This window comes from Channa argus, chromosome 15 (assembly GCF_033026475.1).
Source record: "Channa argus isolate prfri chromosome 15, Channa argus male v1.0, whole genome shotgun sequence".
Taxonomy (NCBI): Eukaryota; Metazoa; Chordata; class Actinopteri; order Anabantiformes; family Channidae; genus Channa; species Channa argus.
The window spans coordinates 8,890,449-8,902,828 of record NC_090211.1 but is presented as its reverse complement, the minus strand read 5'-3'; the positions used below and the strand labels follow the sequence as shown (position 1 = coordinate 8,902,828).

Here is a 12,380-nt window from a genome sequence, read left to right as displayed (position 1 = left end):
TACAGTGGACAAAGGTCACACACTTTATTCATCTCTTTATTTACCACTACAAGCTATAGTCTATAATCAGCACTGTCTCCGCTAAAGGGCAAGTTGCCCCAACAATGTGGACTGGAACCTTATGGGAGGCAGGTGCATGCTGATTTGATGGGGTGCAGGGTTTGGATGGTGACCAGTCAGATACCTCTTAGGGTTCTGAAGCTGGCGTACATCCTGCCCTTTAGTCATTACCAGTAGCTCGGCATGTACACACAGAGGACTAGCATGGGCCTTGGAAAGAAATGGTAAAATTAGCAAAAGTCGAGAGACAGAGAGTCATACCTCTGGCATGTTCTATTAATCAAAGGCTTAATGATAAAATCTAATCGACTAAAGTCATCTTAGTCAGAGGTGGTAGTGCCTGGTGTCACTGGGGACAGAGAGTGTTGTGTTTCATTCACCCCATGTTCTTAACTCTAGGTTATTTTTATGATCACTGCTTGTTTGAGTGCCACCACATTTGCATGAACAGGGACATTTAGTCTTTATTCACATTTCACTGTGTTCTAGATTAAATTTTAAAAAGATGTTAGATGTTCATGTGTTACCACTTAATAGCTCTCAATGACAAAGTTAAGATTTTTCAGAAATCTTGACTATGAACTGTCATTTACAAATGTATTAAGACGCTTTGCTGTGTTATTTCAGATTGTGGCCAGGTACTATTGGCTTTACTTTCTGCTGAAATTGTCTAGAATTTGATTTGAGTCCATCTGTGGAAAATTAAATTGATTGGATTTTGTTTAGAGAGACACACATCTTTGAATGTGAGGTCTCAAAAATCATACTGCATGTGTGGACCAAGCCATGAATCCAAGGAACTCTGTGTAGACCAATGTAAATTTGTGGTGAGCCATATCAGTGCAAGGTTTAAAACAATATAACGTATTAGGAACCACCAAGACTTTTCCAAGAAAACTGGGTAACTGGCAAGAAAGGACAAGAAAGGTGTTGATCAGAGAACAAAACCTGACCAAAGAACTTTTAAGATTTTAAACATTAAACATCTAAATACATGTGAATTAAAATAAAATACAAAAAATATATTTTTACTTAACATGGGTGGGTTTTTAGTGTATATTGTCCATTTAAATACAAAGTGTGCAAATTGTGAAAGAGTACTATAAATGAGAGGATGCTGTAAATACTAAAAATGAGAGGATGCTAAATCAGTTCTGTCAGAAACATTTCCGCATGCAAGCCAACAGGGAAAAAAATGTAACAAATGAACTTTGAAAGGCCCTGAAACCGGTATTTAAGTCATTTCATCAGCAAACTCATCATAGCATCATAGGGGGGGGGGGGGGGGGGACACTAAACCATTATTGTGAAAGGACATTTCCGGCCTCTGCTTGTCCTGCTTGTCTGGTACTTGATAGAACCGCTGCAGCGTGGAGATCTGCTCCTTGCGTTGGCTGCAGTCTTTACCAATCTGCTTCCACAGCTGCTGGGCACGGACGAGCACCGCGAAAGTCGGAAACGGAACGGGACCGGTAAGACAAAGCTCCTTCGTATCCTATTGTAGGCTGTTGTGACACATGAGGATCAAAACTGTCTCAGAAAAAAAAAAAAAGTTTAGATTTAGCTGAACTGATTAATGACGCGCTGGTTTCAGGTGTATAGTTCTGCTGGTAACTGAAACCTGAAATAAATTAAACATGCGGTGTGAAGTTTTATCAGTGGTGGAATTACTGCGTGTGTGGTGTTTTCCGGTAGGAAAATCGGTTTATTAATCATAAAATAAAGTGTTGCAAAACAAATAAATAAATTAAATAAAAGCGGTGGTAAACAAAAGAAGGGATCCCACGTCATTAAGTGACGTCGTCTGTAAATTCTAACTAAAGGAGAAGTGCCATATCAAAAACCAGTTATTCCGTTATTTATTTTATTTAACAATAAAAAGTGATACTGTGCCCTTTTGGCTCTGCAGCCTACAGTAGAAATATGTGTATTTGTGTATTTATTGCAAATAATTTATTTACTTTGCTAAAACAGGAAATAACTTTGATACAGTTTCCTCATCGCAACTTAAATATTTGTTGCATTTATAAATTTGTAGTGTTTTGTGTTATCTTTGGTAATATTATTGAATTCTGATGACTGAAAATTGTACTAATACATAAACATGTGCTGGACATAAAATAACACATAGCTAAAGGCTATTCTAACAGACTGAGCATTTATGGTTCAGTGCCTTTGATGTTGGCAAACATTTTATTTTCCTGAGACAAGAAGTAGATGATGGTTTTTGTGATGAGCATTAACTCTATACACACACGCATTCTGTCTCTCTAAATCAAATATTGTCTGCTGGGACCAATAATGCCGTCCTTGTGGAGGATTTATTGAAGTTTAACAAGTCTATTTCATCAGTGCTGATCATCCTGTGATTAAAAAGACAACAGTCAATCACAAGAGAGAGAAAAAAAGGATGTTTCTTTGGGGTTGCTAGAGTCATTTTGTCTACTGAAGTCAGGCAGAGTATGCAAAACTGAGACTTGCTGATATTAGATTATGTCCTGAAACAGTTCTTTTTAATGTAATACTAGTGCCTAGTTGTTGTTGTAATAAGTAAGAGCTCTGATAACTCAAATGAATTCTCAGAGAGGTTGATTTAGAGAAACTGACCTATTGCAGGTCTTTTGGAAACATTTGTTTTCCAAATAGCTGGTAAGAAACAGTATCTTTGTGGCTTCTCCTGGTGAATCACCTGGGCTGACAAATGCTGCAATCTATCTTCCTATTTTGATAAAATGCGCAATAAATTTCGCAGGCTAGAAACTTTGGCATTTCACAGTTATTGTGTACTAGACAACGTGGTGCACAGAAACAGGACATGGTGTGTAATGATACGCTCTTCGTGGTTTCAGGAATATGGTGTCGTAATTACAGTCTGTTTGAGGATGTTTAACATAGTAGCTTAGCGTAACTTTTCCTCGGAAAACTTTGACCGTGTGTAAATCATTGGCTGTTACCTTCGGTAAAACATAGTAGTTAGGTTATGCCAGCTGGATCGTTATGGATGACACAAATGAAAAGGCAGAATTGAAAACTTCCCATATCATTTGGATCCCTTGTTTGGAGTTATTGTGGTTTCCAAGTAAATTATAACAACACAAAGATGTAGCTCAGATGAAAACAGTGTTTTGACTTTCTCCTTGAGAGCATAAAGGGCTTAAAGTGTGCTCAAATGTTAACCCATGAAATAGGATCCAACTGTGTCTTTTGTTGCTGACCCAATGCGGATGTTTTAGTGTCTAAGCTGAAAAAGTTTGACTTGCTCACATATTCTTTTTTTTTTTTTTTTTGGTTTGTTTTTTTGTGAGCTTTACCAGGCTGTAGATTACCAAAGGGAAGCTTTTAGAAGTCAGGAATTTTTCTTTCTATTCATTATTACCATGGATATAAATAGAAACTAGCCACACACCTATCATCTTTACAGTCAATTATTCGATTTATTGTATATTGAGTAACCTTATGCATGCTTTGCCAGCACCAGGGACAACAAATACTTTGGTCTTTTTGCTACCTTTGTGCAAGAGCCTAAGTGTAATCCTCAAAGACACCTACAAGTTCAAAGTTTGGGGCAGTAATAACATTTTGGGTGTTCTGGATTTTAAAACTGTGGAGAGCTCAGTGGTTAAATAGTTTAATTATGCATTCACCCAGCTAGAGTTGACTATTTCACTAAGGAATAATTGCATGAGAGAACAAGTGCATGAGAAAGACAAAAAACCCCATGATAATCCTTTAACGATTTAAATGAGCTATTATTGAAACAGAACATTTAAGTGTCAGTATCCTAATTATAGCCGCTAACATAGTTGACAACAATGTACACTACAAGTACAAATCTTTATTTTAAACTGCCTAATATTACACAAAAATCTACCCACTCCGACGTCCTTCGTGGTTGTGCATTTAAGCACATGCAGCAGTGGAGATTCATAATATTAGAGTGTGCGTTAATTCAGTAACACTGTGCATCTGTGTTAGTGCACAAGTGCAGATGTAGAGTGACAAGAGACAAGCTGGCTGACTGTCACTGTTTGTTGTTAGTTCCGGATATTTTTATTAATGGCTTCATGTGGTGGATATATATATATATATATATATAATTACACATATGAATACAATTTTTGCTGAATCCTTTTGTCTTTACTTATTATTTTTGCTGTTTTGTGTCCGCCACTAGCTCTTGTGTTGCTGCAACTCACCTTGTAATTTTCTCTGTGATTTTGCTCATCTGCTGTTCAAGTGGCCTCTTGCTATTTGGCGATGACCTTTTTTTGATTCTCCTCCTTACTGCTATCTATGTTATCATCCCCTGCTGAGCCAAGGTGGCCGACCTGCTTACATGGACCAACACACACAATTGGAGACAGAATTTTTACACTTTTGAATGTTTGTTGACCTTTCTTGCTCTCTGTCTGCCCTCTCTGTGGTTGTGTGACTGCTACGCCTGATTTCATCCTCTAGCTTAATCGATCCGAGTAACACAATGACCTTTTAGTCGGGGTCTCTGAAAAGTTTTTTGCCAAAATTGTCATGCTGTTTCCAGTTGCCAGGATGAACACCCAGTTAATTGCCAGTTAGTAGGGGGAGGCTTAGCACTTGAGGACATCATTTTCATGTTATGACCAAAAAAACAGCACTGTCACATCCAGGGCTCTCATAATCTATGGTTGTTAATGTGAACCACACAAGAAATTAATTGAAAATAAAACAAAAACATTGCAGCTTTTATGCATTAAACAGTTTCACATATATCTTGATTGTGCTTTCTGAAATCTTAGCTTTAAAGTCACTGCTTAAAGAGTTACAGTGTCTATAACAAGAATTTCCCACACCTTGTAATTGTTATAAATTTAGTTTCACACACAGAAAAACATGACGAATCATACATTCCCTTGCCACAGTCATTGATTGGTTGAGGAGTGACAGAGCAATTAAAATGCTGTTTAGGTTTCTCTATGTCTGGAGAAATGAAAAGTGGAAATTCCATTTAAAAAGGTATAAACAATTGCCCTTCGAGTCATGCTGTCTCTTTGGACCAAAAGTAAAGATACAGAGGTGGTATCTCTTCAGCTTCCATGCCTGGGTTGGTGCCCTGTGTGAGGCTGGAGGTAGTAGAGACCTGGTGGAGGCAGACTGGTTGGGGGTTGGGGATTCTTACAGCTGCACAGTGCCTGCCTTATAGGACTTGCAGGTTGCCCTTTTCCTGCTCCAAACCCCCTCAGTTTTCCTCCTCCTAGTTGAGTGGCATCCCCAACCGGAGGTGCTTGGCCCAAAGGCTGCCTGCTCCTCTGTGGGGAGCTTGAGAAGTGACACTGCTGACCCTCCCGCCCTCTTCGCCTCCCCTCTAGGCCCAAACGGGAGGTTATCTAGTAGTGATAAGTTCAAGGAGGAAATGCTTTGATTAAAAGTTGAGTTCAGTGTTTTAGCATCTTTATGAAGGAAAAAGTTCACATGATGATGATGTTGACTGCAAAAATTTGTAGATAATAACCATTAAGACAAATTTACATGAAAGAAATCTTTGCCTCCATTGAATGATGGCGATATGTTCTGTTACCATCTTAGTTTTTGTGGAGTAGAAATGGTCATATCTAAGAAATGGACTAAAACTATTTTTTACATAACCAAACCAAATTATTTTTTAATCCAAAGAGCCAGAAGAGTCTAAGAGGGGTTGGAAAATGAGTTCAAAATTTGGGTCAAAGGGGTCTATGGATTTACCCACCTTCACAATGTACTGCATTTTGGAGTATCTGGAGAGGTACAGTAGCACTGTGACTTGGATGTATGTAGTACATGAGAGGCACATGAGAGGATTTTTCATGTACAGTAGAAGCAGTTGTCAGCTCTACTTCAGTGGCACATTCAGCATCTGCAATGAATCTCCTTTTGGTTTGTTGTTATGAAATCATTACCTTAACAGAAAGCACCAGAAGTCGGCCTCACTGCCATAAGTAATACTCACACCCTCACACATGTGCAATGACTCACACTGACAGTGGACCTTGTGTTAGAGCTGTTCATTCATTTGAACTAATGTAAGCATGTACACAGAGGTGCATTTATGCTGCTGAGCTGCTGGTGAATGACAGAGCTCAAGGGTTGAACACTGGCTCTGTGTGTTCGGCCAGGTAAACCTCCTCTACCACTCCACACAACAACAACAAACACTAAATAGACCACTTGTTTGGGTCCAACTGCACTTAGCAAGAAGGGCGACGGCTCAAATCATTTGATCAGAAACATAGCATTATGGACAACTTTCATGAATATGTAGATATCATGTCCAGCACTGTCTTTGTCTTTGCATGTATGTGCTATCTAATATGGGTTTTGTTTTTACATGCGTATTTATGTGATTTAATATATATATATATATATATATATATATATATATATATATATATATATATATATATATATATATATATATATATATATATATATATATATATATATATATATATATATATATATATATATATAATATATGTTTTGATGCACATGCATAGCTTTTTTCAGCAACACCCCCACGTTCACACACATCACTCATTCTGTTACACACATTCATGACTGGCACAACCTCAGTCTCTCACTGGAGCTCTGCCAGAGCTGTTGGTTAATTGCCTTGCTCAAGGGTATAATAGTCATCAATATCGACAGACGAGAAAGTGTTGCTCATTTGCTTTTTTTGTCAAGGTAATTTTTAGCCGAGAAGACTAGTTTCTCAGTCTCAGTGCTGTGTGTTTTGTCCTTGTCACTTTCCAGGCTTTCTACTGACAGGATTATGATGGCAGTATTCCTGTAGGCATTTCATGTGGTAGGTTTTGAGCATTTACTGTGAAATCTCAGGCAGTACTGCAGTGAAAATAATGGCCTCACTCATCACAAGCTATTTTTGTACGGCTGCTAAATCTGAATGAATAAAATGCATTAGTGTGAGTAAAAGATATTTAGTTGCTGGGGATTATTTAGAAGCTACATTTCAGAATCACATTGCACTCTAAAAGCTTTTGAATGATACTATGCTTTTTAGCGCATTTTTTCTCTACATTGCTTTTGATTTGGCATAGATGGGATGTAGTATTTCTGCCGTAGTGAGGAGGTACTGGTATGTTCAATTTGTGAGAGTGAGTTATGATATAAATGGTTACTGAGGCCACTACTTATTATTTACTTTAGGACTAAAAAGCTCAATGTCTGTATTACCTTGTCCATTTCTATCCTCTGAAATGCAGAAGGACTTTGGTCTCACTGGAAGTCTATAGATAGAAATAAACATTGTGACATACTGTAGCATAAATGTTTGAGCAGTGGAAATGGTTTTAGAGAAAATACGATCTGGAATGACAATTTTTCAGCAGCAGGCTGATGTAAGGTTGCTGTCATTGCTGTCACCCAAAGTAAAATAGAAGCAAATGTTGAATATGTAACACGATCAGCCATCAGGCAGGACAAGCAGTCAGCTACTTTACATGCAGCCATCATCGGCTCGAGGTGAACTTGTAACTATCTGTACCTGTGAGTCTCACACTACCCTTGTAGTGTCTATAGCTTTTAAAATGTTGGTGAAAGGTACAAGCCCAGAATCGTTTTTTTAATTATGTGAAATTTTAAGTATTTGCACTGTGGCTTTTTGTTATGCATAAATGTTTCATACTGTGTCACAAAGTGGATGTGCGATTTTCTTTTTTTTCAGTAATCACATTGATCTTGCTCTTGACCTGATTTGCCATGTTAAAGCAATAAGCCCAACATATTGTCTAGCAGATCTGTTACATTTGTCCCACAGGTTTCCACTCAGTAAATGAACACACTTGGAGATTATCGTTTTAACTCGAGCATGACAACTTGACATTGTTTTCGACTAATTAAACCCGGTACACTCAATGTGTGTGTGAATGAGACAGTGCTTGTGCAGTTCTGTGGATCATCTTGTCTGCAGTTTTCATTTTACATTCATGTGCCCATCTTTTGGGAGCAGTGTCTGTTTTATCTCCTGCACAGCAAACGGCTCCTCTCCTTCCTCCCACAGCTACAGCTATCAGAGTCATTACAGCCCACAGGAGGTGGTACCAAAGCTTCCTCCAACCCATCAAGCCGCCAACCCCCACCTCCATCTCTCATTGATCAGGCTGGAAAGACATCTAATCCATGCTGATCACAGTAACCTCCACCATCTGGATGGCTGGATATGAGGCACACACTCCTGTTCTACTGTGACTCTTATTGAACCATGCAGGCTGTAAGGAGAGTACGCTGGATATTGATGGCTGTGGCTCCCGTCGCCCCCAGATAGGCTGATACCGCTGGTGATGATGAAGATGGGTCTGTGATGCTACTATCGACGTAGTGGCTGACTCAGAATTTCTTATATCATTCAGCCTGCCTCTTTCATTCAACTCTGCCAACTCCTCACAATGAACTCGGGCGTACAGACATATCAGTGGTGGCCTGTTCCTTGATTAAAAGTCAGATTATCACCTTCTTACCAAATGTTGGCTAAGCAATTCTAGGAAAAACCACTTAGTTGTTGTTTCCACAGGCTCAGTCACAGTTTTCAGTCTGTCTCATCCATGTTGGAATTTTTTTTCCCGTGCTGTATTTTTCTCTAAGTTTCTACTCTCATTTATAGCTGAGGTGTTTTTCATTTCTGTATGTGGGTGGGTGATGTGCCTTTGCACTCTGCCTGGGGCCTCTTATCATCTGTGTCAAACTGGTGGGCTGAGAGAGGATGAAGAAAGAATGGCCAGCTCTCTGCTCTTCAAAATCCCACATTAACTCCACTTTCTCCAGTTTAAAATCCCTCTTAGCCCTGCAGCAGCAGCCGAGACACCAGGTCTTAACTCAGATGGGTGATGCACACATCGACTCACTGATCCACTAAATCACTTCTGTTAACTGCATTGATTCAGTGTGTCTCTCCATTTCTTACCTGTTTGATGAGTCAGTGCTTCTATAGTGTATCCCCCAAGTTAAATAAGACTGCTTCTACTAGTCATTCATACTAGTGGTTTGAACATTGTTAATTTCAAATGCTGAACCCAAAAAGAGCTTCACGTGCACTGAATTAGTTAGTGGTTTGACTTTATCTCCCCTGAACTTCAGGCCATCACAAACTCATGTGGCCTGACAGAACATGTAAATAAACCATTTTTTTTTTTTATCTGACTAAAGAGAAGAAAGGGGGATCTTTCAGTGCTCTGCTCATGAGTGTTTTTGCTGACAAAACAAGGCCTGCTGAGGTTGGGTTACCAATTGTAACGACACTGCTGTCAGAGATGGGGGACAGGAAAAGATAAAGAGAGTGGAGAAATGAATGCACCTGCTCTCTGAAAGAGCTGCATATAGCAAACAGTTTGTTAAGTCAGGGATGGGAAAGGGAGAGAGGACAAGAGAGGAAAGTAAAGGTAGTGACTTTAAAAGGTCTCTCAAACAACAGCATTGTATTAGAAAATGCTTTCATATAGCCCACCTCTGCTTTGTACTATGTCGTTTCTGCTGCACTCTTGGGCAAAACTTAATACAACAATTCTATTTAAAAGGATTAATTTTGTTCGATTATAGGCATGATGCGAAAACCTTGAACCAGATGGGCTTCTCCTAGAATGCTTTTTTTATTTCACTTGAACAATCTTAGTAAATATAACGCTTGTGCAGAATTGTGCAGTTTTCTATTCTTTATGTAAGATCTGTACTTAAATTAAAAAGAAATACATATTTTTATAAATATTTTTGTGCTTATTATTTGTACCAGTTGAGAAAGTTACATACAGGATGCTGAAAAAAAATAGAGGAATCTCAGGGTGGATTTTTGGATGTTAGTGCTGCAGATGGTGTAATTAGGGTAGAATGCGGATCTGATCCAATCCACCTCAGTGACTCTATTACAGGAACCAACCAAGAATCAAAATAAGGCACTCTTCTTCCTTAAAGCTAAATTGAACCACCAAGTCTGTAGAAAATCAATAGCAGGATCACTATAATGAAAAAGAACACACTCAAACTCACTCTTGACTCTGCTAATCTTCCTTGATAGCTAACTTGGAGAGGAAAAACCCAGGAGGCCACATCTAAACAAGGGCTGCTGATCACCTCTCAGGCCTCTGTTTCATTCTCTTTTACTTTGAGATATAAAATAAATATTTACATTAAATCCTTCTGGAGGTGGTAAAGTTGTGGTGGATGGATTAGCATGAACACTGATCTGCACCTACTGTATCCAGCCCCAAAAACAATGCTTGTAGTTGAAGAATTTATTTTTATCATGTGCTGTGACCTTTTCACCCTAACATTAAAACCTCCAGGTGTGTTGGTTGATGTGGCTGATTGGCTTATCACCAAACACATATCTTATTGTGCAGAGGTGTTTCAGTTTTAGTGATAGATGGCTCGGCATATCAGACGGTAGAAGCTAAGGAGAGTGGAGAGGAGCAGAGTGGATTGATTTCTAGTTTCATGGTATTGCCAGCATTAACTATTGCTGTAATTTAAAATTATACCTCATTCAGCACCTTTTTTCAAATTTGTCAAGAATGAAAAGAAGCAGTGCCATTAATGTACAGTGTCAACCTACCTGAGTTACTGTAGCCCACAAAGATGAATATTTTTCTTCTCACTGCATGTTACTCTTTTTGCAGCATTTCAGGTTTACTTAAAGTCTTGCTGACAGCTGGATGGAAACATGAAGCAAGTGCATTACATTTATTTAATCTTGTAAACACTGTTCTCAGTCATTGCCTGTTTTGGATTTCAACAACCTGCCCACTTCACAGCCTATATCAGGGTACTCCTCCTTCACTGTAAACTTTTCTATGGCACATGAACACACAGACCCCCTGGGTGTGGACTTACATCCAACCCCAAATGCACACACTGAAAGCAGCCTGCAGGGAGACTGACCCCTCACTAGGTATAGAGGACACAGAGCACAGCCCTGTTCCCCCTCTGGCCTGAGACACAGGAGCACACTTCTGCCTTTACAGGAATGAAGGCAGAAGGATGGGATTGGTGGGAAGGATAAACATTGGAGCTTAGTTTTTCTGTATTTAACTTCCCCCTCCACCACCCTCTCTGGTCCATAATTTAGCTCTGCTGCCAACACATATGCCTTTGAAACCCATAGTCCCCAAGTAGTGTCTGATTTTGGTGGCCAGTACACCTTCTGCTGTCTTGCCCATCTTCCCTGTCTGTTCTGTTATTTCCCAAGATCAAAAGTTCCAAGTTGTCTTCAAACTCCCTCAGTACTAGTGAACCCAAGCCTTCCTAATAGCATGAACATAGAGTGCTTTATGGCAGAGAGAGAGTAAGCCAGAAGTGAGAGGAAGCCTGTCTTTCAAAGAGAGGAGTAATAGGCCCTGAGGGCACTTCTCAGCTCTCATGTATGCCTGCCAGCCCTTGCTTTTTCTATATGCCTAGAAAGGTGTTACATAAATGACATGATATCCTCGATGGCCACTTTTTGTATGCTAAAAGCCTTCTCCCAGGTTGGTGTTTATGTTAATGACTTTAGTCAGGGTTTTGAAGTGCCTGAATGATGGGCAGCTGGCCTAGAAATGAAGGAGTGGCTCTGACCTTGGCCCACTTAAGGGGAATGCTCTGGTTTCTGACTAATATGCCCTATTCTTTCTTTCTCCCACAACATGCACTCAAAATAGCTCTGGCATGCCCCATTAAGCAGCATTTTAATTGTTAACACAGCATACTCTGTCCTTGGCACACATTAAGTACTTCATTTAAATGTCAATCCCAATTGAAAATGAAGCAAGAAGAAAATTGTTTTAACCAGGAACAAGTTTGGTGCTTCAACCACAATCATTGCCTCAATCTACCGTCTGACCAAGACAAACATGTTCCAAACAGCCATACTAAAGCCAATCATCAAAGAAGTGTTATAATTGATTAACAGAAAGGCGTCCTCACTGTATCACTGTAATAAAAACCTCTGATTGTTGCTTTCTGTAGGTAACAGAAATGTAAATGGAATTACAAAAAAGGAAATCAGTTGAACTGCAGTATACAAGTTCAGAAGGAATTGGAGTCTGTGGGGCAAGTATGAACTGTGCTTATCACCATGTAGGTCCTAGTCGTCAGCCGCTATTGGAAAGGTGGTGCACTACAGACAAAGCCAAAGCCTAAAATAGTTGTTTGTTTTCTTGGGTGAAATTTTCTTCCTTTAGCTGTCACCCTAGGCCTCACCCTGAGTGAAAATTTCACGGTTAGCAACCCCTCTCGTCCCCCCCAGGCTTACCCTTCATGGATGCCCCCTCCCAAGCCTGTATCCTGCTCAGCTGTGCTGGGATACAAACCCCATTTACCCAGGA

The 12,380-nt window shown here is 39.5% G+C and overlaps 1 protein-coding gene across 4 annotated transcripts in view; it reads left to right on the top strand.

Moving 5' to 3' along the window:
- The first annotated feature begins 1,419 nt into the window (after positions 1–1,419).
- Positions 1,420–12,380, top strand: part of znf385c (zinc finger protein 385C) — a 121,223-nt gene continuing 110,262 nt past the window's right edge. For all 4 annotated transcript variants that reach the window (XM_067476554.1, XM_067476553.1, XM_067476552.1 and 1 more), the window contains exon 1: positions 1,420–1,532. The gene's annotated coding sequence lies outside the window, so the exon portion shown is untranslated. The remainder of the gene's footprint in view (positions 1,533–12,380) is intronic.